Source organism: Halyomorpha halys, unplaced genomic scaffold (assembly GCF_000696795.3).
Source record: "Halyomorpha halys isolate HHAL.00 unplaced genomic scaffold, Hhal_1.1 Scaffold159.1, whole genome shotgun sequence".
Lineage (NCBI taxonomy): Eukaryota > Metazoa > Arthropoda > Insecta > Hemiptera > Pentatomidae > Halyomorpha > Halyomorpha halys.
The window spans coordinates 278,034-285,045 of NW_027109188.1; positions in this window are offsets into that span (position 1 = coordinate 278,034).

The window sequence follows — 7,012 nt, forward strand, 5'->3', positions numbered from 1 at the left end:
AGTAGTATTATATGTCGGGCTAACATCTACTCCAATACACGAGTTGTATTATATAACGGGCTAAAATCTACTCCAATACATGAGTAGTATTATATATCGGACTGACATGAACTCCAATACACGAGTAGTATAAATAAAAACCGGCCGCTCTACAATTTTCATGGCAGTCTGATGGAAGTTATATTAGGACTTAATTTAAAGCTCCTTAAATGCACCATTAAATGCTTTGTTACAATTATCTTTCTAGAAATAGTTTTAACGATTATTGCCAAAGTAAAATATACAAATTATTGAAAAAATATGTCTATTTGAAAAACTGTATCTCGAGAACTATTGAACATAAACAACACAAGAGGTCAAATTGAAGATCCTCTTGATCTTCTTTGCTCTTCTGACCTTTTGTGGAGATGCCAGAAGAAGTTCCCGAACCTACAAGGGGTTCTCATTACCTTGAGACCCTTTGAAAACAGGAATCCATACAAGTGTTTTAGAGCAGGCAAGAAATTATGTTTTATTTCCCCTTTTAACATCATCGAGATAATCGTAGAAACCTCAAAATTTTAAACAACTGAATATCATAAGTAAATATATGTATGTGTGTGTGTGTTGTTTTTTTTTTTACGAGGGTCGGTGGAAATCTTCAAAAGACACAGATAGGCAGATAGGTACCTATCCGTGTGTGGGATTTTTACCCACTAAAACCACCGCCCTACACCTGTTCATTCCTCTCCACGGGACCGCCGCTAGGCATTACTTCATGGAGGGAAATGGCTGAGTGCCATCTCGCATTCTTCGCATGGTTTTCACGTTTCCATGCTAGTTACGTCTTCTAGCCCTCTCTTCCTCTCTCAACCTCTTGAGAACGACTGTGGTGAATCTCTTCACGGCATTCCAATGCTGGTCTGAGAGGAGCATATAGCTCACCACGTTTTCTGGAGTGATGCGTCCTCCACACTCTCTCTCCAATTAACTTCTTTCTACTTCAAAGCGAGTGCAAGTGAAGAACACGTGCTCCGCGGTTTCCTCGACAGTCTGGCATCCAGGGCATTCTGCGGTGTTATCCAGTTTGAAGCGGTACTGGTAGGCTCTGAAGCATCCATGTCCGGTCATCAATTGGGTTATGTAGAAATCCACCTCACCATGCTGGCGACCATACCACTTGGCCACATCGGGTATTAACCTGTGAGTCCACCTCCCGGAATCTGCAGCCTCCCAACGCTGCTGCCACTGGTCGATCGTTATTTTTCGCTCTTCTTCTCTTGATAAGTGCAAGCGTCGTCCATAGTGCCTGCTTCTTTCTCCAACAAGGAGTTCCACAGGTGGCATTCGGGCTATCACACACACACCGCTTCATAGGAAACAGTTCGAAAAGCGTTAACTGTCCTTAAACAAACTCTGCGGTACACTGAAACTATCTGTCTCCTGTATGATATGGTAGCCATCGCTTGTTTCCAAATCGGGGCTGCATATAACATAATGGAGGTGACAACAGTAGCCAGAAGCCTTCGCCTACTTTCTTTGGGACCTCCGACGTTTGGCATGAGACGTGACAGTAATGATGCAACTTTAGCAGATTTGGTGCTTATATACTCCGTGTGAACATTAAAGCGGAGACGTGCATCGATCATGACTCCTAGGTACTTTAAGCAAGACTGGGAACGAATGTGGTGAAGTGTGTGTGCGTGTGCGTGGGTGCGTGCGTGCGTGTGTGTGTGTGTGTGACTAAGGAACGAACATCTTATGCTAAGATATAATTTTAAAATAAAAATAAATTGTTTCTCTATTTATAAATTTAATATAATACTATTTAAGCTAAAAATACAAGAAATAAATGTGATAAGCTAAAAGGACGTAAAAAAAATAGTAAAGAAACTACCCATAGGTAGCACTCCAATAATGTTTATATGTTCGAAGGTCTCGAGGCAATCTACTTTTCAGGGAGATTATGAGGAATAGAAGAGCTAACAAGGGTAGAAACTAGTGAGTTTTGGTATTTATAATGGAAAGATTGTTATCTGGTTCGGGCTAGAACGACTAAAAACGGAATATTAAGGTCATTTTGGATTTTATTTCTGACAAAGTAAGGAAAATACAGGATTTTAATTTCTAGGGATCGGATACGAGTGGAAATAGATGGATTAGTGGTGCCCCAAAGATAACAAACAAAAAAAAAACACTGCTTTTATTTAAATTAATTGATGTGTGCCCTTTTCTAAGTAAGTTCCCAAATTGTATTATTTGCTAAAATCGTTTTAAAGCCTTCTTCATCTTTGAAATTTAGTGAAATACAATCTTCGTTGTGCAAAGAAGAAGTGCAATATGAATCAGTAAATGGAGATATTGGAGTTACTCCTAATACTTTAGGACTTATTGGCAATAAACAAATCTGTTAATCCTGGGGAATCTATTTATTTTATCTATACAAATCAATATTGGTTATTAATAATTCCATATTGGTCTGGAAAAAGATATTAGAGAATTAAAGGTTCAGATCAGTAGAACCATTTTTAATCACGTGGCACAAATCCTGGGATATGCAGATGATATGGACATTATTGAGAGATCAAAAGCTTTCTTGCCCTTGATGATGTTGCTAGGAAGCTGGGACTTGTTGTTAATATCAACAAAACCAAATATATGATAACTAGTCAAGAAACAGGTTTTAATGAAGATTTTGTCCAAATTGGAAATTAATAAACCTTGTGTACCTCGGATTACAAGTTAATGAGGTTTTGGCCAAGATAAGGAGACGAATAACATCGGCCAATAGGTATTTTTGGACTGCGTTGGCACATTGGTAGTAGCACATTATCGAGATCCACTAAAACTATAATGTATAAAACGCTAATTCGACCAGTGCTGCTCTACGCCTCGGAAACTTGGACACTTTCGAAGGCCTATGAAAGGGATTTCCAAACGTTTGAGAGAAAGATACTCAGACGCATCTACGACCCAGTAAAGGATGATTATGCTAGGAGAAGACGCACGAATAGGTAAGCCTATTTGTTAATCGGTGAGCCTGATATAGGAAAAATTGTGAGAATTGGTAGGCTGCGCTCGGCAGGATGGGAACTGTTGAGATCCCAACTAAACTTCTCAATGAGCGCCTACATGGAACACGGCTGAGGGGGCTACCCTAAGCTTCGATGACCAGATGGCGTTAGAGAGGATTCAAGGACCCTACTAGGAGTGAGGAATTGGAGTGCAGTTGCTCTTAACAGACTAAACTGGTGGAAGCTGCTTGAGGAGGACAGGACCCAGAAATGGGTGTCGCGCCGATCGATGATGATGATGATCTATACTAATCGGGATTCGTCCTACTGTGCAATTAAATAAGTATTATTATTATTTCATATAATTTTAAAGATTATATAATTATTTGTATAACATGTAGTGTTTATTTTTTCGAAATCCACATTCCTTTAAATATAAAAACAAATACATATTTCAAGTATGCCATGTTTTATGATACAAGGTGACTATCCCGAAGATAATCATCCAAAATAATTTATATTAATTCAAGTTTAGTTCCAAAACTATTATCATTGGATAACTTTTTTAAAAGCATAGTCTGCTTACCAGTTTTATCGATTATTATTTTAAAAAGTATTATTAAAATTGATTATATATTAGGGAGTGGTATTGGGTAATATAAGCCTCAACGCTATATAAATGAACTAAGTATTTATTTTCAGTTCAACAAAGCAATGAATAATATAATACATCAAAATGTTTCAGATAGATGTACATGCTATAAAATATCTTTACATTATATTTTAATACCTAGTTGGGTGGGTGGAAAGCTAGTAGTGATGTATGCCGTGCTAAATGCTGATGTTCGAGCACTGATGTAGTTATCTAACATCTCTTTCTTCTAGCTCCGTAACCTAACTCTGTCTTATCCGTAATTCATTCAGAGTACCCCCCCAGTTGATTATCTGGAGGGTGTTTATCTTTTGGTCCCTTCTTCCTCATTAGCTTCATCCCCTCCCCCCCCCAAGCATATTTCATAAAAACTCCTCTGTATGTATACATTTGCTTAGATCTATAGGGAACTTCCTATGCGTTGAAATATTTCGGTAGTTTTTATGAGAAACCACTCTTTCCTAGGGCCTAAGACCACCTAGATGTTCAGACAAAAACATTTACAATGTTGCATTCCTCAATACATAGCACTTCCTATGGAAGTGCAGTGGTGATCCAGGTTTGAAGGTGAATCCGATCCCCTTCCAATAGTTGAAAATAGTTTTTTACACTTCCTTTAACACTTTATGGTAAAAGTAATTTAAATTCCTCCATATCTGGACATACGGAGTTGAGCTTTGGGGCTCCACTAAACCATCAAATTCCTCCAGAATCCAATCCTTACAGTCCAAAATCCTTCGTAAAATCCTTAATGCTCCTTACTTTGTCACAAATCAAGTCATCCATCAGGAACTCAATATTCCATATGTTGCCGATTTGGCCAGAACCAGATACCGTTCCTTCCATAATAAACTTCTCAACCACCCAAATCCACTTGTTTCTAACCTGGCTTCTCCTTCATTACCTAATAATCCTCCTAGGCGTCTGAAAAGAAGATGGCCTCGAGATCTTATATTGTAAACTGTTTTAGAGTTCTACTACTGGGTAGTTTCTCTACATCCAGTATCATGTAAAGAAATGTTATTGGAGTTCTATCAGTGGGTAGATTCTCCACATGTTTTTATCATGTCAATATGTCACCTACAGCAAATTTACTTGTTGTATATATGTGTATACAGTTGTAAATATCAATAAATAAATTATTAAAAAAAAAAAAAAAAAAAAAAAAAAATTGCTCCACTGAAATTAACACATTTTGGTTTTTACCTGGTCTTCTGAAATCCAAGGGTTGCTCCTATAGGTAACAAACCAATTCTATCAAGAGTGAAGGTATTTATTCTGTGGGGCCACCACGAGATAAAAGTCATCCAACCCAGGCCGATATCCAGTGCCATACGTACTCCAGGCTGCTTTGGTGACGCCTTAGCCCCATTGGCTACAACCCTGTTCTGATATGTGATTTTAGGCGTGCTATCTAGGTAATCAACTTATTATAATCAATGTTGGAGTTCCAAATTTTGTTCTTTGGGTCTGCTACGCTTGAAAATAAATTTCCACGAAGCCGCTGCAAACCCGAGGTTGCTAATTTGACGTCTCTACTTCTTCGGCTATAAACCTCATCGGAAGAGTGACATTAACCTTTTTTTTCCATATGATTCCAGGCAAGTTATTTATTTAATAGAACCAAGAATTTGTTATTGTAATTTTCTCATAGTGGTCCTATAATTCAGTATAAGTCCTATAAACCTATATGGCATTATAAATTATACCTTATGAAGCACAATAGCATTAATTAATAAAGACGATAGATAATGGTGAAATAATAAGAAAAACAGCCAGAAGTCGAAAGAGAAGTGTGAGGGAGGGGGAGGGGGTGTATCAGAAGATGGAGTTATGAGTTGATGTTAATAGGGTTTTTGGAACCTTTCCTGCCCTGCCACATCGCAGGAAGGGGGGATGGAGTGATAGACTGGAATACTGGATTGAAGGAACCAGGGAGACTGTCGAAGAATTTAATGTGTCTCCGTGTGATGTGTTGTTGTAGTTTCTAACTGTAGTTCGTTATGAATGTGCGTCATGTTACGTCTTTCCAGAGATGTCCCTCGACATATGTTCTGTAATATACTGTTTTGGTATTGTAGTGATTTCAGGGCTGTTGGGTAGAGATAGTGTAGTAGTGGTGCGCCGTGTAGGAGTGATGGCCGTATTATTACTTTGTAGATGAGTAATAAGCTTATCACCATGTCCTAAAGATATTATATAAAATGAAATCTGGCCCAGTTCCATATTATTGGTTCGTGCCGGAACAAGTACACTCAGGGGATATCTGAACAATATTAGGATTGTTCTATGATTACGGACCACACCGTGGTTAATAACAAACCGGACATAATCCTAATAGACCAAAAAGCGAGCAACGGATATTTGATTGATATTGATGTCCCGAGCTACGTCAATATTAATAAAACAGTGTCAAAGAAGATCAGAAAACATCAAGAGTAAAGCCAAGAACTTCATAGAACAAATTTATAGACCTGAGCATATAAAAGTAAATATCCAATTGGTGGAGAATTTGAAGCTGCCTAAAAAAGTATTGGAAAAAGGGAAGAAATAAGGTCTCCTAGGCTCAGCAAGTATCGTGAGAAAGTGCTTAAATAAAGATTTAAATTTGAGTCAAAGCCAAAAAGTGTGAAATTCTAAAATAATAGTTGAAAGGAATATGGTCCGGGTGCGGTCAAAAAAACTCAAATAGTAGAATTATACTATTTTATTGAGCCAACGTTTCGCCCCATGTTGCAGGGCTTCGTCAGGGCTAAAAAAGATACAAACACATAGTTACAAAAGGAAAACAAAAACATAAGTGTAAAATAACAGGGGTATAAAATGTATAAAAGTAAGGTATAATAAGAAAAATTAAAGGTAGTAAATAGTAAATGTAAAGGGTAATAGTAACAGATATATAAGAAAAGAAATATTAAAGAAAATACAAATAAAGAGATGTAAAAAGAAAAAAAGAATACAAATCAAATGATGAGACAGAATGCATACCTATTTTGACGGCAGTCAAAACAAAAATGACCGTTGGTATTGGGAGGAGTGGGGACGGCAGTTGTGCCACAATAACGAAAATAATTTGTAAAGTAAACATGATAAAACAGTATTTACATTAGGTGAACAATAAATGGAAATATACATAATAGGGGGAGAAGAAATATTTTAAAAAATAACAAAAAAAAAAAAAAACAGATAGAAAAACAAAGGAAAAGTAAAGTATAAAATAATGCGATACAAGTAAAATATAATAGAACAATAATAATAAAGTAATAATATAAGTACACTTAAGGAGATAACAGATGAATATTAATTAAAAGATAGATACATGAATATAAATGAAACAGGAAGGATAGTGAATATAAAAAAAAATTAA